The 24,760-nt window shown below is 40.6% G+C and overlaps 1 protein-coding gene across 4 annotated transcripts in view; it reads right to left on the reverse strand.

The window, feature by feature from the left end:
* Nucleotides 1–24,760, reverse strand: part of LYPD6 (LY6/PLAUR domain containing 6) — a 124,435-nt gene that overhangs the window by 39,527 nt on the left and 60,148 nt on the right. For 2 of the 4 annotated variants that reach the window (XM_058715325.1, XM_058715330.1), the window contains exon 2: nt 22,003–22,175. The exons of 1 other annotated variant lie outside the window; for it this stretch is intronic. The gene's annotated coding sequence lies outside the window, so the exon portion shown is untranslated. Of the gene's footprint in view, nt 1–21,459; nt 21,590–22,002; nt 22,176–24,760 lie in introns of all 4 variants that reach the window. One more of the 4 variants, XM_058715327.1, reaches the window with a different exon arrangement.

Consider the following 24,760-nt stretch of genomic DNA (forward strand, 5'->3'; position numbering starts at 1 on the left):
TGGGTGGCTCAGTACGTTAAGCATCCGACTTCGGCTCAGGTCATGATCTCACGGTTGGTGAGTTCAAGCCCCTTGTTAGGCTCTGTGCTGACAGCTCAGAGCCTGGAGCCTGCTTCAGATTCTGTGTCTCTGTCTCTCTCTGCCTCCCCCACTTGCTCTCTCTCTCTCTCTCTCTCTCTCTCTCTCTCTGTCTCAAAAATGAGCATTAAAGAAAAAAATTTAAAATAATAATGAGAAGAGTCTCACAAACAGAATTTCATCTACCCCTACTGTCAACTAATTAATCCTAATTATAATAATTATAAATGCTACTTACATACACACAGATAGGAAACTAGGATTAAGCTCCTTTGCTTAAAGCCCATGTAGCAGCTTTAAAGCTACACAAAATTACCAAATATAAATATAATTACATTCAAATTAAACACACTAATGAAAGAAAATGGAAAATAACAGTAATGACTAGCATTGATTGAGCACTTACTATAGGGCTGAACCCAACATGTGCAAGGCACCCTTTACGTGCTTTCTTTAATCCCCACAACACTGTGAAGTAGGCACTATTATTACCCCATTTTACAAATGAGAAAACTAGGGCACCAAGAAATGAAGACACACCTTTTTAAATCTACAGAACTGGCAGGTGCCCAGAAGTGCACAGACACCACTTGGGGAAGCCCAGACCTAGGAGGTACACAGCATCTGGTGACAGGGTGATGGAGGATAAGGCAGACCCAGAAAAGAGTTCGGGGCGTCACTTAGCACAAGAAGGACACCAAGATGGGGATGCTGGAGGGGAGGGGCCACCCACCAAAGACCACATTGTCTGGGTGTCCTTTTGTTTTTGTTCTGGTTGGGGCATAAAGAGGGCTTTGCTGGTAATCCCAGAGGGAGAGGAACTGGCCCTCCTACTGGAGTAAGAGCTAAGATGAAAACCTGGAGAGAGGAAGTGCAGGGGAAAGATGAGAAGAGAGAGGGTAAGTAAGAGGGAAGGGGGTTGTCAAAAGAGGGCCAAGTTTTCCAAATTTGCTGATCCTAGCAAACTGCTGATGCTGGCTCTCACGCATTACAATTTCACTGGTGTGGGGTGTGACGTCAGTATGAGGTTGAAAAATCTCTCCAGGTGATTCTAATTTGCAGCAATGTTTGGGAAGCTTTATCACACTTTTGCAAATGACAGTGGAAGGAAACAGCTCCGAAAGGTATTCTGTCCATCCAGGGCACCAGCACACCAGACTGGAAAGTTCCCCTTAGCACTCACTCACTGAAGGAACCAGTAAGCAGTCCAAAGTAATCAGCGTTATGTATTCCTCTAGGAATCCTCTTTATCCTATCTATCCTTAAAGTACTGAGGAAAGGGAACGAGCAGGTTGTGACCTATAAAATGACCACAGCTTCCAACGTGACAGACTTCTCTTGGCCACTTTGGTAATAACTTCCCAAAAGTGGTTTTCATCCTCTTGATGAAATGACTGTCCCATGTTGCCCTTGAAAGACTCCAAGGTGAAGTTCACTCTACCTTTCCCACCCAGCACACTTAATTTTATGACAACAAAAGAGAAAATGTCGGGAGGTCTCTCCTGAGACACACATATGCTTACAACCATTACTCCCAAGGTAGCCGGAGAGACAGAGGAGTTTTTGAGAAAAGAAACAAATAGGCCAACATTTTCAGAGGCAGCATGGAGTGTTGGGAAGAGAATGGCTTTTGCAGACCGCAGACTTGAGTTTGAACTCTTGCTCTGCTACAAAGAGCCATGTGAACTTGAGCACTGAACTCCCTGTGGCTCAGTCTCCTTGGCTGCACTGACACACTGGGATGCCTTCAATTCATCAGGACCCCACACTGCCATTTCCATTATGCGTGACTATGATCGTGACGCCAAGCCTCGATCATTAAGTGACACCCCCCTACCTGGCCCTTTAGAGGTGGCAAATTCTCATCCTCACTGACTTTCCAGTCACTTGTTCTGATGTTATTCATAGAAGGAAGTTAGGCTGAGAATAAAGCAAAAGAAAAGAACAGAAGTAACATCATTGGGAATAAACAGGGAAGGCAGTAAAACATTCATCCTGGTTTCACTCTGTAAAGTTAGAGTAACATAGATCTGATATCAAAACCATATAATTTATGCAGTTGCATTAGATCCTGCCAGGTCTTTCTCATAGGGGTTACAGAACAAAAACAAAAACAAAAACATGAATATATTGTAGAGATGAAAATGCAAGTAATTGTAATGGGTTCTCTCTTTCAATCCTCCATTATTATTCATTCCAGAGGGTTCTAAATTTCTGTATTCTAAATAACCCTGTGAGTAGCATCCTTGCGACTATAGCACATGATCTATTCCCCCATTATTTTCTTAGAATAAACTCAGACACAGAAGAAAAAAGAAAATGAAAGGACCCTGTCTTCCACTGGGTAGACCAGGAAGAATGCTGGAGGGTTTCTCTTCCCTGGAATTGTGTCATAAAACTATGAGGTAAGTATTTTCCAAGATCCTTTGTTTTCCTATGCTTGCAATCAAGAAGAGGAAGACAAGAATCTCTTTTGGTCCTTTCCTCCTGCAGGATTGATTAAACCAAAAATATCAAGTCCAGGTAAAATGAGGCAATGACTAGTTTCCCATGACAATAAAACCCATCTCTTCTTATCCTGAGACCTGTGAACAGGTATCTTTTCTAATCCTAATTTACACTCCAAGTTCAACATTTTCCACTAATAATGCATGCTCTACACTTGATCTTAGCCAAAAGGCCGAGAAGCAATATTAATAATGCATGCTCTAAATATGGCAAAAAAAAGCATCATAAACTCCAAATTAATCACTGGTTATTTGGGAGAATTCATTCATTTAATAAATATTCACTGTGTCAAATATGTATTGGGTATTATTCTACATTCTGGGTTATAAAATAAACAAAACAGATGAAAACAATATTTGATGTTCTGGCTCAATATATTTCTGGTTTATTACAGCTCAGTAGTTTTGGAAGAAGAAAGGGATTCAACAAAAATTAATACTGAGGTTCAGTTTGTGATCAAGCTGATTGAATGTAGCTCATTAACATTGTTGGCTCAGCACGATTCAAGTTTCTTTTAGTGGTATAGTGCTTGGGGACTCTCTACTCCAAAAGGAAACAAAAAAATGCAACACATGAAAATTTTTTGGTTACTCACCAGATCCCAAAACCCCAAAATTGTTCTGGGCATTTTTTTTTGAGGTGTAATAACTCCTGTGTTTTTTGATCCTACTTTCTAAATACTTTACAAACCAGTCCTACCTTCTTCATCATGTCTATGGCTGGAACTTCAGTTCAGGTCTTTAATTTTTGTTTGGACTATGGCCATAGCTTTTAAACTAGTCTGCCTGACTCTGGTTTCTTTTCTTCCCAATATTTCTGTCTTACAGTTTATAAAAACAGATATCTGATCACATAGCTCTACATTTAGAAACTGTGAATAGTTCTCACTGCTTGCAGGATATAGTTGAAATTTTTTATCAGCACATACAAAGAGTGGGAGAATGAGTAGATAGGCCCTCAGGATTCTGGATTAAGGCCATGCCATTGGCAGCAGAGAAGTATACCACTTTTGAAAAACAGCCCCTGGCATATTGCTGAGCCCTGCTAAAGACAGAATGCTTGCTCACATGATAACAAGGGATCATGCATTCAGAACTTCCCATTATAAGCCGGGATCTATTAGACTTAATCATTCATAAAGGCTGTCATACCTATCAGAACCTCAGCCAGCATTACCACCTGAGGGCTTAAGAAATGCCTGGTAGGGTGCCTGGGTGGCTCAGTTGGTTAAGCATCTGACTTGATTTTGGCTCAGGTCACGGTCTCACGGTTCATGAATTTGAGCCTTACATCCGGCTCTGTGCTGTGTGGAGCCTGCTTGGGATTCTCTCTCTCTCTCTCTCTCTCTCTCTCTCTCTCTGCTCCTCTTCCACTGACGTGCATGCACTCTCTCTCTTTCTCAAAATAAATAAATAAACTAAAAAAAAAAAAGGAAATGCCTGATGCACAGGCATAGAATGCTGCATAACACAGCATAGGACCAGGACCCACTTCACAGAAAGGAGATGCAGCATTGAGCCCAAGGACATGGGGTCCACTGTTATATCATATACTGCACCACCAAGAATTAGCTGGAATAGCCTTCTGAAGGTACAGCTGAAGGACCAGCTTGGAGGCAATACTCTGAAAGGATGGGGTGCCAGCCTTCAGGATGCAGCACACGCATCAGGTCACGGTCTTTCGTACAATGCTGTGTCCTGAATAGGAAGAATACATGAGTCCAAAAACCAATAGGTGGAAGCATGAGTGGCCTCCCTTACCATCACCCCCAGTGATCCATGCAACTCTGAGCTCTGTGATATTGGAGGTCCTCATCTCCAAAGGGGTACAATATTACCAAAGGACATGGCAAGGTCCAATCGAACTACAAGTTTCATGTCCCACCAGGCTACCTGAGACTCTGTGTCCAAAGACCAACCAAATGCCATTATGGCAGGGATAATTGGTCCTACATAGGAGGAAGAGGCAGGGCTACCTTTTCACAAGAAAGGCAGGGAAGAATCCATATGAAACCTAGGTGATCCTCAGGGATGCCTCCTAGTGCTCCATTACCCCTGTGTAGTTGTGAAAAGACACATGTGGCAATCCCAGCCTGAAAATGCATGATTACCAAGGTTCCAGATTCCTAGGAATGAAGATTTGGGTCATACAATTAGGTGGACCATCAAGACCTATCAAGGTGATGACCAAGGATGTGAGAAACTCAGAATGGATATTGTAGGAAGGAGGGGGTAAGTACAACTGCAGCCCACAGATCAAATGCAGCCAACGATGGGGCACAATTGTCCAACCAATCTTCATCTCTGAGTTCCCTCCCACAGGAACCACAGGGATGCTCCTCCTTGAACTTGTGTAGAGAAGGAGGTCCGTGTGGCACAAAGGGCAGACTGTAGCAGCCATGAAAATAAGCCTCATGATTTTTGACTTTGGGGGACACGATCAACCTACAGTCCTAGCTGTGCTCCAAAATCCATCACCACATTCATACTGAGGCCACACTTCCAAAAGGCTGCTCCCAGCCAATGACTGAGGAAGGCAGGGATACTATCTACCAAAGCAGGCTCATTTTCTGGGAATACAGGAGACTCCTCTGATAGATGACTTTGGCTTGAGGGTACCCCATCTTCCTCACCAAACTTTCTTAGAATTGCACTATAGGCTATGATCCCTCCCTCCCTTCCAAGGGTCATCCTGTACAGCATCTGACAACTCTCCCAGTCTCCCTAGTCCATCCCCATTTCCCTCAGAGGTGTGTAATAAGTCTCCTATACATCTAATCCTGTCTCAGCATCTGCTTCACAGCCTTCATGACCTCTTCTACCATCTCTCTAGGCTCACCCCCTACTTGCTCCCACTGTGTACTCCACAGACACCACACTAATGAGCATACTACTTTCTGCATCCAAGCCTAGGAAAAGCTATACTACTCCCTCTGTCTAGAGTGCCCTTTCCCCTTTGCCTTCTCTCTGGGGTCTGAGGTTTGATAGCCAGTATAATTGTGCACCAGACTTTGGCTTGGCTCTGTTTTCATTATTCTGTTTTTGCATGACCAGTTCAAGGAGAATCTGCCTGATTACAGAGTGCAGATTGCTCCATATCCTATACCAAGTTGTAAGGTTCCATGTGTTTATCCTATCCAGTACGCATCCTACAGAGTGTCTCTCCCACTCAACATAAGGGCAGGGAAACAAAGTGTCTCTCCCACTCAACAGTGACAGAGTCCAGAATGTGTCTGTCTGTGAAGAACAGCCACTACTCAGCTCCAGCTGAATGTTGCCATGAAGGATAGCGAGGCAAGATCTGTTGAGTTTTCAAAAAAACCTCAGAAAACCAGATTTTTATTGTGAGATTTCTGCATTTTAAAGGTTACAAACTGATTCAAAATTAAAACAAAACCCAACAGGAGGTCACACAAAGAATACCCACTGACTGCTATGGCCCACACCTGCCAGCTTTTGTCCACCACTCTAAAATGCACCAACAACCTCGCCCATAACTCATACGGAATGCACCCTGCAGATCTGAGCACTGGAGGCTCGGCACATGGTGATGTGTCCGAGAGTCTGCACTACTCTCTTTTAAGAAACTTAACCATTACGTTTTAGCGTTTTGTCTTCTTAGTTCATGAAGTATTTCATAACCCCATGCTACTGAGGACTGTATTAGCCTCACCAAAGAGGCAACTAATTCATTGTCTTGTTCAACAAATATTTACTGAAGACCTAACATGGGTCAAACCCTGTGCTATGTCTGGAGGTTCAGATTTGAATAATTGAGCCCTTATAACCAAGAAAATTGTAATTAAGTAGAAGGAACAGAAAATTAGACGGTACAATATTATATTGTTTGAGAAGATTTTAAAAATACTCTACTAAAGCAACCAACTTGAGTTCTCTACTAAAGCAAACAACTTGAGTTCTCAAGAAACATTAATATCTTTTAAACAAACAAAAATGAAACTATCTATATCTATCTATCTATCTATCTATCTATCTATATATCTATAGATATATATATTCAAGAAACACCTTAAACAGTAACCTGGCTATTTGAAAGATTTTAATGGGTGAGAAATCTTTTCATTATAAAATTGTAGAAACTAAATGAGGACTTACAAAATACAAATAGTGAGCATTTAAAAAAATATTAGTACATATTTAGTTGTAAATGCTTTCATCGAATCACTTCAAAACTGTTCCTCACTCTTACACTCTGAAATTTCTTTTTCTGAATAGTGGCATAAAACATAAATTACTTTGGGGGAAGAAATTTTATTAATTGAATATCTACCCTATCAAGGTTCCATTGTTTATTAAGCCCTGTTTCTAGTGAGGTAAATTTGTAAAAATACACGAATACAACAGCAGCTAGTTCTAGAGAGACTTTTGGCCATAGATTCCAGGATTGCTGAAGACCCATCTATACATTGTGAAGATACAACCGGCTACCCCTTGGCCCTGTCCCTAACTTAGGCACACCTGCACTCAACTAGTCTGACATGTGTTCTCGTGCAGTAAGGTGTGGTGTGTGGATGGAGCCCAGAATCAGAGTGAACCTGGCAATTGTTCCAAATATTTCTTTCCTTCTTCCTCACACGTCCCCAGTCACATTGCAAATCAGTTGCCTGGTACAGGCCTAGTTCCTCAAAGCAGATCTATGTACATCACTTTCTTAATAATCCTGGCCAACCCTTCAAAATTTACAAGGTGAAGCTATTCTGTGTCTGTGAGTATTGGGAGAATTTTAACAATTGGATTAAAAAGCCAATCAAATGGTAAACTCCTAGGGGAAATGCTCATGCCAGGGAATAGATTAACTGTTAGCTGATTTCAAGAACAAATGGAAAGTGCAAATCTCAGAGAAATGAGGTGGACAAGGAGAATAAAGTAAGTGGGACATGAACAACTGAAAGAATTTGGGCCACAGACACTGGTTTGGTAAGTCTATAACACAGTAGAAAGATGAAATTCTTTTTTCTTCTCAATTCCTTTTTTTTTTTTTAAATCAAATTTCATCTTTCTTTACACTTGATACAATTTGGGCATGTTTGTTCTCTACATCTATTTCCCTGTATAGTATGATAAATGAGAGGGGAAGAAATGTATCCGGTAACTTACAAACTTGATCTCCTCTTTCTCTGACCCTGGTCTCCCCCGAGCAAGGTACGGCTGCAGGCAAGAATGTTGGGTTCAGGATTACTCATCACCAGGGGATATCTGGAGGACCCTGCTGGAGAGTCCTACATATCCTCAATTTTCCTTGTGTGAGGATAAGGCCAACAGTTGGATGATGCTTAGCGGTATATTAACATTTTATACAGTCATGGAGAAGGGAAAATGCAAGCCATAGAAGAGGTTTTCTGAGATGAGTGTGACATTGTCAAAAACAATAGAAATACAGCGGAAATTAAAAGTACCAGAACCAAGCAAAGTATTGTTACTGTGCTGGGTCTTAAAATTCAGTCCTGGGGTTTCCAGGCTCAAGTGACAGTATGGGGAGCATGAAGAGTTCACGATTATGAAAGAAGCAAACTTAATCAAGTATTTATTATCTATCTTCCATTTTCATTCCCACCACATAAGACAGTTTGGATCCTAACATGAAATGCCTTTATATATATATATATATATATATATATATATATATATATATTTAGCTTAAAAAATGGAAGCAGTTGACAGTATTTTGGCTCCCAATTAACATAGTGCCCACAATGCATATTGAATATTTATTTCATGTTTACTAGGTAAAGAGGACAGACATGGCTTGTCTAAGAAATCTGTCCTGGACACTGCACTATGTTTATACTATTCTCGGACTACAGTCCCATTGTGACTGTTCGTCAACATTACCTGAAAAAACAGACTAGTAAAGAAACAGACTCAGGAAGTCTAAGGTAGAATTAGAAACTTTGTATTAAAACAACAAAAGCAAAAACAACTTCTGTAGTGATTTTAAAGATTTCCAGATATAGAAACTTTAGGATTAGATCAAGAAAAACATGGATAAACATCCCTCAACAGCAGTTCACAAAAAAAGAAATAAAAAATTAGCTAATAAATCTTGTTAAAAGGTTTAATCTTACCAGATTTAAAGACAAGTGAATTGAAACAATGATTCAGAACAATATAATTTCCTCACCTAAAATTGGCAAAAATACTTCCATCTGATAATACCCTATGTTAATAAATATGTGGGAAAAGAGACAATCTTCATCTGAGAAGTAAATTCGTTTATCTTTTTTTTTTTTTGGAAACTAATTTTTTTAATGTGTGTACTCTTTAATCAAAAATTTCCATTTCCAATAATTTACCTAGCAGATATATGTCAAAAATGTGCTAAAATCATATAGGGGAAAATGTTCATGATAACCCAAATATTTAATAATAAGGGTGAGGTTTATAAGTTAAAGTAATACCATACAAAAGAATATTGTATCACTTCTAAAAAGAAAGAAGATCTACAAGATATATTATGAAGAAAAGAAAGACACAGATGATATTGTACACTATGGTGCTTTCTAAAATGGAAGTGAATAAACAATACACACACACACACACACACACACATAGCACACACACACACACACACATATAGGCTCTATGCATTATCTTTATCTTCTAAAAAGACACCTAAAAGTTATTAATAATTATGTTTGGGGAGAAGGCCTTCACTAGAGGAGTGAGGGAAATTTTTACTTTCATTTTGTATGTTTCTACACTGTTTGCATTTTCTCACCACGTACAAATATTCAAGGGCATGCATGGTGTTTTCTGCAAGATCTTTTTAATTCCATGCTAGCTTTCCTCACTCTCTAGTACATTTCTTAGTCAAATACTTCTGTCAATCACTATGTGAGTGAGTCAATTTATTTCAAATTATATCCCACCCACACTGCCAACCTACTTACTAGAAAAATGGATTTGAGAAGGCCGATAATAAAAGACTCATAGTAAGGCTATTAAATAAAAGAAGCAAATAAAATTCATGGAAAGGAAGGGGAGATAAAAAGCCCAGGAAAATGTATTGACTATGATTGAGCAGTCAGCATGGCTCCAAATTTCCTAAAGAAAAAGACAAAAATGGAAACATGATGGTTGATGTCATTGTCTGGAAAAAGATTTCATGCCTGTTTGTCAAAGATTTTTTTACTTGGTGCTGAATTCTAAGAGACATGATCCAAGACACCTTGAAAATATCTTGACTTTATGTCCTTAGGCTCCCAAATTTGACCCTGCATCAGAATCACCGAGAGGACTTGTTAAAACAGATTTCTGGGCTTTACCGGCAGGGTTTCTGATTGAGTAGGTATGGGGTGGGGCCTGAGACTTTTCATTTCTAACAGGTTTCCTAGGTGATGCTGATGTTGCTAGTCCAGGACCATACTTAGGGACATGGGAATTTTTGACCAAGCCTTCATTCATTAACCCTTAATGACTTCACCAGTAGTTCTGCCTAGGATCTGGAGATACTCTTCACATAAGCGTTTCAGTAAAAGATCCAAATGTAACCCAGTTTCTTATGATCTAATCAGAAAACAAAGATGGAACTTGAGACAGCCACAGATACAAAAGCATTGCATATGCCTTGGCCCTTTCTTAATACAAATTCATTCCACACCACCTGTCCCTGATAGGCTTAGACAGGAACTGATAATGCAGATTCATGACTCACATTAACAATGGCCTCATTTTACCCACACAGGAGGCTGGTCTCCTGCCAACATCCAAAATATATTATCATTCAATTCCAAAATCCAGAATCAATGACCTTTAGACAATCTGCACTCTTTTTAAAAAATTTTTATTTTTTGCCTATTGCCATGGGAAATAGAGGATTAACTGTACCAGGAATTAACATAGGACCTTTCTCCTGGAGGGGTAAGAGTTCAAAACACTTTTCAGATAAACAACCTCATTTGTCTTCCAACATGGGCGGCAGTGGGGGTGGGGTGGGTTGGGGTGGGGTGTGTAAACTGCACTTTTAATACAACACTGGAATTCTAGGTCTAAGGCCACTGTCTCCAGTCCCTCTTTGCTTCATGGTTCTCAAAACACTTGGTGCCATAGGAAATAACTGGCCCATTTAACAGCTGCACTCAGATAAAGATCACACACACACACACACACACACACACACACACACACACACATACACACACACATTCACATGTACGCTGGCACCAACAACCAGTATGTTTTACAAGATTAAAAACATCTAAAAATATATCTAACAGAGGCACTTATAAATGTATACACTGTAGCTCAAAACAGAGAAAAATGAAAAAGAATTTGAAAAAAACTAAAAATGCTCTGAGATCCCTGAATTTCAGTAAGCTTACCTGGCCTTCAACAGTTCTGTTTTAAATAAGCGTCTACTGTGTACCAAGTACTGTTTTAGGAACCGGGATTAAAAGTTGGACACAAACCCCACTCTTGACAGTAATTGCAAGATCTGTCATAAAACTGATCATTCCAGATGACAGGAATAGGTTAGGTGTGATGTTAACTGTATAGCTAAACAACGCGCAGAGAATGGTCACTTAACCCCTCCTGGGGGTTCCAGGGGACTTCCTGGGGGAGAAGACACAGCCAGAGACGGATGAACAGGAAACAGCTGCAACGCAGACAGAGGGGTATGGTGAAGGATATTGTGCTAGGCTGAAGGTTACATACCCCAAATCCGATCACTCCTTCTTTGTTACAAATAGAAATTCTATTTTGTTCAGGGTGGCATCCAGCCTGACTCAACATACACTTCCCAGAATTCCCACCAGCACTGGTGGTCATGGGACACATTCCTGGCTAATGAGATGTAAATGAAAACCACAGTGGTGCTTCTAAGAAAGCTGATGGCTCACCTTTGGCTTTTGCTTTTCCTTCTTTGCCCTTCACCCTTCTCGGGGCTTGCAATAGAGATGAGAAGCCCAAGAGTGTGACTATCATTTTGGGGAGTACGAGTAGAAAGATGGAATGAAACTGGTCTCTCAGAGCTGTCACATCTGCCCTGGACTGCCAACTTCCAGTCTTCTTATTAATGAGAAAAGGAAGTCCCTGTCAGGTGGAGCCCCCGGAGTGTGGATGCAGCCAGATATACGCCAACAGAAACCCATCTCATACATACAGGTGAGACTATCTTTGCATTTGTTTGTTTGCATATCCTGGGGAAGGCCCCAAATCTTAGAGCAAACGTTAACATCCAAAAGCAATCTTCTTGAATCCTCCACTTTTATCAAAACATGAACTTAAGGATGTCCTGGTACTTTTAAAAAGTATTGTTATAATTAAGCAGCAAACACTATTAACAAGTGTGTTACTGGAAAGTTTAAATATGATCTCTAATCAAGAGCTAGTAAAGCAAGATTACAATGGCCAGTAACATTTACAGTTTCCTCTGGAAAAAAAAAATCCCATGAATACATAATCCCAGGGCTTAAATAAAATTTGTTTAGACAAGATTTTTTCCTCTCTCATCCTCCAGACAAAGAACTATGAACTTTCTCTTCCTCCCTCCCTTCTCTCTCTCTCTCTCTCTCTCTCTCTCTCTCTCTCTCTCTCTCACACACACACACACACACACACACACACACACACACCCCGCCTTTTGTTGTTTCCTCACACACAATGACACAATCAGTAGTCTCAAGCACTGATGTTGCTCTCCTCTTGCTACTTAAAGGGCAACCGAGACCTACAATCAGCAGGACATCATCAAGAGTTAAAAAGGCTGTTTCTTTGTTATTCCAGGAAAAATGTTAAGGGACAGGTACCACCTGAGTGTGGAGTAAACAGCAACAGCAACAAGTGCTCAGGCAGAGGACATGCTACCACTGCCTGGGGCAGGTACAGATCACCACAAGTTCTTTCAGGTCTAAAAGCATCAGGTGGTTGTCCTGGGACTTTCCCACCAGCCCTCCCAGCCCCCTCTTCAGCCAAGATGGGTGGGGAATGGCATGGAGGTCTGGGGCAGGGATGCTCCAGTCCTGGCTTTGCCCGAAGTAGCTTTTCCCAATGGACAATCACACCAGCTTCTCCACCTGTGCAATAAAGGATTTGACATGCATTGGTGATTCTGAGCCTGAGCGGGGATGGAGCAAGGGTGGAGGGGATTGTGGACCGGTAAAATTTAACTTGAAAACAGGGGCACCTGGGTGGTTCAGTCAGTTGGGCATCCGACTTTTGACTCAGGTCAATGATCTCACAGCTTATGAGTTTGAGCCCCGTGTTGGGCTGACAGCTCAGGGCCTGGAGCCTGCTTTGGATTCTGTGTCTCCCTTGCTCTCTGCCCCTTCCCTGCTTGCACTCTGTCTCTGTCTCTGTGTCTCTCTCTCAAAATCAATAAACTTTAACAAATTTTTAAAAAATTTAACTTGAAAAAAAAAAAAACTACTCCAACAAAACTTTGCCAATGTTGTGTTTTCCTTTAAAAGGCCATACAAATAAAGCAACAACACAGACATAATGTTCCCAACCATGCTTCATGGGGAAGACTTGTCCTGTTATCTGGCCTGCTCATTTTGGAAGGGTCAGACTGTCCACTAAGTCTCTTAATATCCCAGTGATTGTGACCTTTTATTTATATATTTTGCTCTTGTATTTTGAAATGTTTTTCCACTTGATCTTCCAGACCAGTTTACCCCAACAGTCCCTATATCCCAAAACTTCTTTTTTGGGCACATAGATCCCTTATCAGTCTAGTGAAACCAATGAACCTTTTCCCAGAGCAGTATTTTTAAATGCATAAAGCGAAATACATAGGTTTACAAAGCAAACCAATTATATTTAAATATCAACATAAAAATATTAAAATACATAAACTTGTGATACAGCAATATATATGCTTCTTTATTATGACATTAAATATCAAGCTCTACTGGTGATGCTAATAATGATTATAATTTCAAGCAATGATGAGCTTAAATGATATTTCAGGATGTCTGCAACAACTCTAATGTTATCTGAAAATGTTTTAGATTTGTACTGATGACAAAGTCACAGGTACTACGAGTCCTTTTGTGGTTTCATTAGAAGATAATAAAAATAAAGATGCATTTTTCCTTCCAAATTAAATGCCATATTTTCCTATAATTTGGAAACAGAAATTTTCCACCCTACCCTAACACCACTGCTTGCTTTTTATAGCCCACTCCATTCCACATCCAACTGCATAACTACATTCATATGTGATGTAAGGCCAAATATCAATGAAAAGGAAGTTATCTTCTAACCCTGGTCCCCTTACCATCCCACCCCTCCTTTCCAGAGGCAATCACTGTTGACAATTTCTTGGGCATTCTTGACATCTACGGAATGTTTCATTTAAAAAGCATTTTGTTGGAGCACCTGGGTGGCTCAATCGGTTAAGCATCTGACTTTGGTTCAGGACATGATCTCACGGTTCATGAGTTCAAAACCCACGTTGGGCTGTGTGCTGACAGCTCAGAGCCTGGAGTCTGCTTCGGATTCTGTGCCTCCCTCTCTCTCTGCCCCTCCCCCACTCATGTTCTGTCTCTCAAAAATAAATAAACATCAAAATAAATAAATAAATAAATAAGAAGCATTTTGTTTAAATTCTGGAAAACTTTATTTTGCAATGGAATTACTTTCTATCTTTTTTTTTTTTTTAATCATCTTTCTCCTCCATTTATTCTATTTGACCAATACCACCTACCTTCTGCTTATTATTCTCTGGTGCCTGGGTCCCCTTATCTTAGTTTCCATGGCTTACTCATTGCTTTATTCACCCTCAAAGTTCAGGTCAAGCTGTGGGATGCTTTGATCAGCTACAACTTCATGAGCCTGAGGCTTGTCCAGCAGGCCAACTCCAGCTGTCTGTCCTCCGTTGAGGTCCCCAGAAGAACCTCCCTGCACATTCCTCCCCCCTCCCACCCCACCCCAGGTAGCAAAAGAGTATTCTAATGAGAAGAAAGCAGCTTCTCTCTGAAATCCCACAGGAGCACTTCCAGGACAGCCGTAAGACAAAATAACAACTTCCCCCGTCCCCCCCCAACCCCCACATACGGCCACCTTCTGCCATCCCCACCCTAACATAAAATAGAGGACAATCTTCCAAAACAGGAAAATTAGAACCTTGTAATAAAAGGGCAAATTGTCCCAAGAAAAGGCAGTTGGCATATTATAGTTATACAAATTACAAGAACATGTAGAAAAATAGGAGCAGACGGAGGAAAGGCAAAAACTGAAGAAATAACACAGGAAAATGGCCTTATCTTGAAAAAAGGCTGCAGTTGGAAGGTTGAAAGAGCGGGTCCAGTTCCAAGTTAAGAATCATCACTGGAGTTTCTGGGTGGCTCAGTTGGGTAAGCGTCCAAATTTGGCTCAGGTCATGATCTCACAGTTTGTGAGTTCGAGCCCTGCATCAGGCTCTGCTGACAGCTCAGAGCCTGGAGACTGCTTCAGATTCCGTGTCTCCCTCTCTCTGACCCTCCCTGCTCACACTCTGTGTCTCTCTCTCTCTCTCAAAAACAAAAAACAATGATTACAAAAGACACTTATCAATGCAAACCCCAGTACTTGCTAGAATAAAGAAAAGTTTGTTTTTATGTATTTATCTCATAATCGCTCACCTTACTATACATTTTTTTTCTTAATAGAGCCTCCTGAGTTTTCTAAATATAATCATCAGCTCAAAGAGGAAATTTTTTTTCTTTTTAAATATTTCCTCCTTTATTTTCTTGTCTCATATTTTCTAATGCCTCCAAAAGCCTGTTCAAAAGTGGTAACACCTGTCTTATTTCTGAGTGTAATGAAAAATATGGGAAGCATCTAGACAAAAATAACAAGTTACCTATAAAGGTAATTAGACTAACATCAGACTTCATCTGCATGCTACTGAGAGGAAAGAAGTGCATTCCCAGAATTCTGTGCCCATCGGAGACATCGTTCACCTCCCACAGTAATAGGAAATATTGAAGTTGATTTAATAACCACAACAATAGTATCATTGAGTTAACACTTAATAGCACTCATTCGGTGCCGGGTTCAATTCTAAGCATTTCACTTATCGTGATAGTTTGTCTATAAGGTGGCTCCCATTAGTTCCTTCCCTCCCTCTCCATTCATGCCAGCCCAAGATGAGGTCTAGTCTCCCACCTCATAGAATCTGGTAGAAGTGTACCCATACCAGTTCTAAGCCAAGACATTATGAATACTGCCTCTTGGAGTTTCCATGTAGGAAACCCAGGCTTCTCTGATGAAAAGAGTGGTTGTATGAGAAAAACAGTCATGTGAGTGAAAAAGTTATCTTGGACATCAAACCTAGTTGAACCTTTGGAAAATCCCAGCCCCTGCTGCTATTCGATTCTGACCACATGAGAGCCCCCAAACAAGAATAGCCCAGCCAAGCCCAACCCCCAGGATCACGAGAGATAATAGTAAGTTGTTGTTTGGGGGCAGTTCATTACATAGCAATAGGTAACGAGAATACTTACACTAACTCTTCACAATATTCCTATGAGGTAGCCATTATTGGTATTACCATTTTACAGATAAGGAGACTAAGGCCCAGCTAAGTTAAACTTTCCCAAGCTTATCCAGCTAGAAAGAAAATCCTTGGAGAAACGCAGTTTCATAACTAAATAAAGTTCATGTTTCATATGTAAAAAAATAGTGACAGGGACCCTAATGCAACAAAAATGCATCAGAGCAGGGACCTCGAGAGGGAGGAAAAGGGAAAGGAGAAAAAACAGTGACGAGAAGTATACCTTGCAAATATATTGTGAAATCTAAGATACTATGGCTATCATAACTGGGAAAGTGTACAGTGAAGATGAAAGTCTTCCGAAATAACAGAGACAGCACGAGTAACAGTAATAGTCAAGAATGAAAGGAAATGTAGGAGCTGGGAAGGAGCAAGGCTAGAGGCAGGTAAAAGAGAAAGAAGCAAATGCATTCTGATGTTCTTGGCATGAATTTCTTCAAGTTATAAATTAACAAAACTAATTCACGTAGAAAATCGAATAGATAAATTATCGTAGTACAGATGTCAAAAGTGGTTAAATTCCTACTATTAAGAAAGAGAGCCAAAACAGAGGATTTTTCAGTGAGTTCCATACAACTTACAAAGAATAAAAATATGTTATTTAAATTATTCAAGACTATGGAAACATAGAGAAAGCCTCTAAATCCATTTTATAAAACTGGCTGAGCCTTTAAACCAAAATTGATAAAAGCAGTACAATAAAAGAAAACTACAGAGAAATCCCACTTGTAAATATTTGCTTATTGGTTATCCCACTTATAAAAATTCTAAGTAAAATATTAGCAAGCACATCCAAAAGTAGATGAAAGAATACTGCCAGTAATCAAGTGGGTTTTATGCCAAAAAGGCAGGTTCTACAGTAGCAAATCCATTAACATCATTTGTAACAGAAACAAATGCATGGAGGAAAAGTGGTTGGTTATATGGATAGTTTCTAAAAACCACCTGGTGAAATTCAACAGCCATTTTTAATAAAACCCCAAGTAAAATGTAAATAGAAACATCTTGAACGTGAAAATATCTATCGAAAATCAACTGCAAATATCATTCTAAACAATGCCAGGAATAAGATGGGACACCTATTATCATCATTACAATGCAACGGTGAACTGAGGTAAAGAAAATAGTTAATATAAATAGAGTGTTGAGGAGAAAAGTTTTCCCTTTCTCTTAATGATATGCTTACATACCTAGAAATTCCAACTCTGGTTTAAATATGAAAACTACTAGACGCAATAAAGGACTTGGATCAGGTGGCTAGTGGTTTAGAGCTTTTCCCCATATTTGCAATGAAAATACAATAGCATTACAATAGCATCAAAAAGGAAAAGAAAGATTAGAGATAAATATATAAATTCAAAATTCATACATTCATTTAATACAATGTCAATTAGAATCCCAATTTTTTAAAGTGGATATATCAGGGTGCCTGGGTGACTCAGTCAATTGAGTGTCCAACTCTTGATGTCGGCTCAGGTCATGATCCCAGGGTTGTGAGATTGAGCCCTGAGTCAGGCTCCGTGTCAGGAGCCTGTTTAAGATATTCTTTCTCTCCCACTTTTCCCCACTCATGCAGTCTCTAAAATTAAATAAATTTTGGGCGCCTGGGTGGTTCAGTCAGTTGAACATCTGACTTCGGCTCAGGCCATGATTTCAAGGTTCCTGAGTTCAAGCTCTGCATGGGGTTCACTGCTGCCAGCACAGAGCCCTCCTCCGATCCTCTGTCCCCACCTCTCTCTGCACACCCCCCCACTCACTCTATCCTTCTCAAAAATAAACAAACATTAAAAAAATTAAATAAATCTTAAAAAAAATAAAGTGGATATAATATCTGTTTAGGCAAGATTAAATGTCCAAAAATTGGCAAGAAATTTTTGAAAAAGAATAAAGAAAGAAGGGCCATACCAGACAGACTTAAATCCATTAACATCAAAACACGGCATGGGAATGAATAACAGAACAGACTAAGAAGCAATATTCATAGACTAGGAGCTTCCACGTGACAAAGTAAGTGTTGTGATCCATTGTGGAGAGAACACCTTATTGATAAATGGCACGTGCCCAATGGGATGTCATGGAAATGGGAACAAAAAGACTTAGATGGAGCTCCTACCCCACATTTTATTACCAAGTCACTAGAGAGAATGAGTTAGCCATATGCCATCTCAACAATGAAAGACTATGAGGTACTGCTCAGTAAGAGAAGATTCGGAGTATGTTACAGTAATCCCTCTATTTTTGGAATGTATTGTCCACTATTTAGAATTCTGGATAATGGAGCCTGATCACATGACTAACACTGCTTTGGGAGATGCCTCTTCATAGCAAAACATAAACATAAATATAAGTGTGTATATAACACATGGAGAGAAATATGGAGATATCTAGATATATAAACTAGGTTGTTTGACACTGGTTGATGGTGGGGGGGGGGGTCATGGTGTGAAGGGAAGGCAGAAACAATGTAATTTTTAAAAGGTATCCAATAAATACAGAATGTTTAATAGGATCTAATTTATGAAGAACTATTTGTACACACACATATACACACACCATTGTGTCTGTGTAGAGAAAGATACACAAAGAGAGAGATAAAAGGCTGGGCACCAAAATGTTATTTGTGGTTATCACTGAGATACGAGTTTCAGATGATTTTTACTTTATATAATCAGGAAAAAAATAAATTTCATTATAAAAAAAGATTCAAGTTATGAAATATGAATTTATGGTATAAATTTAGTTTTAAAATATATTTTAAATGGATGTCAAGTCAAAGGATTTTCATATTCTTTTTTGTGAAGCTTAAATAAGGTGAACAATGAGAGCCCATAGCACATGCCTGACACAGAGAATAGTGATGGCTACTATCATTATTTCCAGGAGTTTAGAGGTCCCCTGTTGACAACTCTGCCTAGTTGTAGCAAAAGTATAAACTCAGGGACTCAAGTGAAGGGAAGCTCATAGAATCACTAATGGCCCTAAAACCACCTTTCATGCAGCAGAACAAAGAACATTGGCTGATTTCCTCAATACAACTGTACAGCGAAAAGAAATGACATCATTGTGAATTAAGAGTTGAAGCAAAAACATTTGCTTCTGACTTTCCAAACAGCAGGTCTTAAGTACTCTTGTCATCCTGATAGAAACGTGACAGTGTAAGCTGATTACTGCACTTTTGATTCTAGACCGTCAAGCCACCTGATTTGTAAGCAGGCTTTGCGTAAAACCTCCCTACCTCCATCATCAGGTCTGGAGGAGACTATCCAGTCTTGTTTGGCACCTTGGTATTCAAACCCCACCACAAAGGAAAGCAAATCACCCTATTACTGTCATATCTTCAGCAGTCAGTGCTTCAAAGCCCCAGGAGCTAATAGATGGTAATAGATTCTAGGAGAACTTAGAAATCCCTGCGGTTAAAATACTTTTTAAAATGTATCCAGTCTTTGTAGCTGGGGAAAGCTAATCTCATCTTCTCACACGGTACAGTAGAACCCAGATCCCTTAATCTTGCTCAGATTTGTACATCATACCTTCTGGTGTGTAAGTAATGCTGTGGCCGAAAAGACAGCTCCCTAATGCACGCCTGGGTCTGCAGCCTGCCCACACAAGGCAAACAGGACCACAGTTGGCTCTGACCCCTTCCCAGTGAGGCTTCCCTGCCCACAGCACACCCTCCACCCTCCATGCCTGCTAACTCAGTGAGCCTTATTCTTGATAAACTGGTTATTTAGTACCATCTAATATCCTAAAAAGAGCAAGTATGAGGCTATTTATTTTGAAAATTTATGCTTCTAGAGTTGTGAGGAAGAAATAATACTATCTTCACACAGTGAAGAGCCTTGAATTCATCCGCTAACCATAGTCATTTAGGACCAGACCAACTCCCTCGCCTTGCTGCTGAAAACGCTAGAAACACAAGAATGGGTTTTAAATGGAAATTCTTCAAGCTAAATCAGCCTTCAAAATGCTTCTGATGGCATCCATTTAAGTGTAACACTGAAAAGCTATAGATGCATAAATGTATTCAGAACTCTGATTATAATTACCATGAAAAAGGGCTTTACTGTCATCACTGAATCATTCTAACTTCAGAAGTAGGAGAAGACTTATGCAAGGCTGTACCTGAATGAGGCAGGTACAGCGACAGAACACAAGACTATACACTTTTCATCACACACTTGAGCCAATGTGCAAGGATTATTTTATTTTTTCCAGGGGGGTCCTACATAAAGCAATATCCTCTCACTGACAGAGAACCTTCCCAGGGGGTCAAATTTGGACCTAAAGGTTTTCAAAAAGAATAGACATTCAAGATCTTTGTATAGCTGAAAGAAAGAAAGCCAGAAAGTGAGCAAGCAAGTAAACCAGAAAGCAAGGAAGGAAGGGAGGAAGACAGAAAGAGAGAGAGAAAGGAAAAAAGAGAGAGAAAGTGAGAAAGGAAAAAAGAGGGAGAAAGAAAGAAAGAAAGAAAGAAAGAAAGAAAGAAAGAAAGAAAGAAAGAAAGAAAGAAAGGGTTAAAGAGAGAAAGAGAGCTATAGAGAAAGAGGAAGGAAGGAAGGAAGGAAGGAAGGAAGGAAGGAAGGAAAGAAGGAAGGAAGGAAGAATGGATGGAAGGAAGGAAGGAAGGAAGGAAGGAAGGAAGGAAGGAAGGAAGGAAGGAAGGAAGGAAGGAAGGAAAATATAACACCTCTGTATGGCAGCATCCTGCTAATATAAATGGGAAGAAGACTCACTGCCGTGCAATCACAGCTTCCATTTCCTCAGAGGGATTAATAATGCACTGCATGAATTTCCAAGATGTTTACAGAAAGGCTGACATATGCCAAGCACTCAGAAATTCTACCTTCCTTTTACTTTCAGTCCAAATAACTATCGAGAAATCGTTTTCTACAACCACATTGATTATGCCTTTTATGCCCACGTTACACACTCACACACCATGCCCTGACTCTGAGAAATAAACTTTTGTCATTTTTCTAAAACTTTGCTTTTGAGACAGAGAGCGTGAACAGGGGAGGGGCAGAGAGAGGGAAGCAGAAGTTCCGAAGCGGGCTCCGTGCTGTCAGCACAGAGCCCATCGCGGGGCTCAAACTCATGAATGAGCTCAAGTCAGACGCTTAACTGACTGAGCCACCCAGGTGCCCCTAAATTTCTGTCATTTAAGCCACCCAGTCTGTGGTGTTTTGTTATGGTAGTCAGAACTGAGGGAGACACCCTCCTCCCGTGGCTTCCTCTGCTCAGGTACTTGACTACAGTCAATCGAACTGCCGACTAACTCCAGTTGTTGTCCTGCTAAATGCACATTCCTTGTTCTCTACTTCCCCACAAACAAGTCAGGATATTTATAACCACATTTCCTTCTACTTGATATACCTTCTCTTCTTCCAGAAAGCTTCCTACCAGCAAACCTCTTCCCCCATTGAAAAGTGGCACGTCACAGGCAGAGAACCCAGGGTCACGTCAGGCTCATCACACCCACATGAGTGGCTTCTGAGAGTCACTGCTATGAAACAGGGATCAAAAATCAGCTCTTATAAGGATCAATCAAATAATGTACCTGGAAAGCATTTTGTAGGTTAGGAGGGGCCATATAAATATAAAACATTATCATGCTGTCTTAGCTGCTTTTGTGGAATCTGACTTCAATGCAAAAAGCCAGTAAGAGCTCCAGGAACAAAATTAAATTTTTTTAAAGCCCCATACAGACATACAAAGATCCACAACACTCTAGGCCATCCCCCAAATTCAGTTACTTCAGGGCAAGAACTTTTCTTCATAAGCAGGGGAAAAAATGGTTTGGAACAAGAGAAAGCTCAAAGACAGTTTCTATAGCAGACACTAATTCAATGACACTAAATAAGAGGTTGCCTCACTAAACTGTGGGATCCTCAGGGACAAGGGTCAAGTTTTACTCACCTTTAAAACTCCAGAATCCATTTTAGTGTCTGGCACATAGCAAGAAAGAATCAATCAATCATCCAATGAAAAACTGTGGTGCCACATTCAAGAGAATGCTCAGAAGTGCTTTTTCCCGTGGAGAGTGGGTTACTAATGATCACTTCAGGATTCTTCTTTGTCAATACACAGCACTATAACATAATGGAAAGTTTTGAAGTCAGAGGCACCTGCACCAGGATACTAATTCTACCACTCACCTTGGGCAAGTGTCTCAATTCTTTCATCTGTAAAATGGGGGTACTAATGCTTACCAGAAGGGCTCGTTGTGAATATCAGAGGAAATACACCTAAAGCGGTTAGAGCACTGAGCAATAGACTGTATGTACCCAACAAGTAAAGGTTGTTACCACTGGTGAACATCTCCAAACAAGAGTCTATGTATGAATACAACTACACTCACTGCATCACATCATAAGCTGCCCATCATCTGTGAACTACTCTATCAATACTTCCGTTCAACTACTGTCCGCTGGCTTGAGGGACTGTAAAACTTTGTGTCGGATATAACAATCCATAGTGTTTAGAATTCAGAATTGGCTATCATAAGACTTCAGATCCTGACATTTGAAACAATGAACTAGGACATGTACCCTGATGCCTTGGGTCAAGCCGTAGGAACAGGGCCTGCCTGGCTGAGGGGTAGGCACTGCTGCAACAGTTCCAGGTACCAACGTCCCCCCAGATTCTCTAGACAGTCAAAAAAGTAGGCTGTCTCTGACCAGGACAGAGGTTCACCAAGCAAGGTAAGAATGAGCCAACGTGAAAACCTGCTATGAAATGGAGCCACAGGAACTAGAGGAGTAGAAGATAGGAACAAAGGACAAGCCAGGCATCCCTAAATCTCTTACGGCAGTGGGAAGCGGACAGCACAGAGGTTCACAGCAACAACATGTGCGCGGGGCACTCCCGAGGGACGAGAGTATTCTTCCCCTTTCCAAAGAGTTGGACAAGAGATTATTCAAAGTAGAGATCAAGTAAGAAGGTGCTAAGAGGAAGAGGCCAGAAAGCTACACTAAACAGGAGCTACAAGGGTACAGGTTTTCAAAATTGGCGATAGCTTCTTTCAGATGTCCAGTATGGAGCATTTTAAAAATGACACAAGGTCCAAAATATGAGTGAACTACCGGGATAGAGTATCTCCTGACAGGGAATTCAAAGCAAAATTATCATGGTCAACTGCATTTAATTAACGGGCGGTATATAATAAGTCTATATTTCAGAGTGTTTACAAGTATATCATTCTATTTGGGAAAATGCAAGGAGGTTAAATACTACACGATCAAGAGCCAGGGACAGGTAGGGGGTCCACCAGCATGATCCCAAAAGAGCGACACATGCCACTGTGCTAGCCTCGCAAATGCACCCACCCAGTACTGGAGTGTACGCCCTACACTGCAGCCTCAGACAGTAGGGCTTCAGGCTCCAGTCCCGATGAGACAGAGGCAGTCAGGAGGAGAAGGAGGAGAGACTCATTGGAAACGTGAAGCTGGCCCACCTCCACTCAAGGCCCTCAAGGCCATCTCAGGGAAAGATCAACTTTGCTTTGAACAACAGACTTCACAGGCCAAAAATAAAGACACCAAACCTAAACTCCATTGCCGTGACAGGTCAAAACCCCTAATCCTGGTGACCTTCACTGCTATTCAAATGCAACCATTGTGATGAAAATGTGCCTGGATTCAGTTTATAAACCAAGAAGCACACAAGCACAGATGTTCCCTTAGGCCATTCAGTAATGCATGGGGCCATTTTGGCTCCTCTGTTTCTACTTTTCCTATTTCTCTAATTTGGTTCTCAGCCTCCAAATGTCTGACTCAATTATTCTCTCTGAAGCCGGTTCCAAGCCTAGTTGTGACTATAACATTTTTATGGCTTAAACTTTTAACTTCTTCAAGTACCCTGATTTCAGTAAACACAGGAAAATATTAACAAATCAATCCAAAGAGACAGGGGTACCTCCCACCCCCACTGTCCTCCACCCTGTATAACTGGTCCTGTCTCTCTCAGGCATACACAGGACAGTGTTTCTGCCATGAAAGAGCTTCTTAGGAAAAGACTAAGGAGATTGTTCTCAGGATGGAAATTAAGAAAAGTGATCGATCAAATGTCACAAAGCAACTACAATTTCATAAGTCTTTAAAAGCTAAGGCTTTGGGGTTTTTTTAATATCCCAGTCACTCTCCCTTCCCCCTAAAATGATGGCATAATTGACCTTTAAGTCCTATGCTGTAACTTGATCTGACAATGCCCACTGTAAAGCTTAACAAAGTGTGCAGTACAGTATTAACCCATTATGTTGGGCAAGGAACTTTCTGGAACTTTTCCAGTCCTTCCAGAAGAGAAGGAAGATAATCTGCCTAGCATTAGGAAGGGTTAAGATCACCAGGTTGTTGAAAATTCTTAACCTTCCTTTTAATGTAAGTCATAGTACGATTAACTTGATGTTACTAAGAACAAACATAGGGGCACCTGGGTGGCTCAGTCGGTTGAGCATGCGACTTCAGCTCAGGTCATGATCTCACGGTATGTGAGTTCAAGCCCCACATCAGGCTCTGTGCTGTCAGTTCAAAGCCTGGAGCCTGCTTCAGATTCTGTGTCTCCCTCTCTCTCTGCCCCTCCCCTGCTCATGCTCTGTCTCTCTCTCTCTCTCTCTCTCTCTCTCTCTCTCTCTCTCTCTCTCTCTGTCAAAAATAAATAAACATTAAAAATTTAAAAA

This window comes from Neofelis nebulosa, chromosome 2 (genome assembly GCF_028018385.1).
Source record: "Neofelis nebulosa isolate mNeoNeb1 chromosome 2, mNeoNeb1.pri, whole genome shotgun sequence".
NCBI lineage: Eukaryota > Metazoa > Chordata > Mammalia > Carnivora > Felidae > Neofelis > Neofelis nebulosa.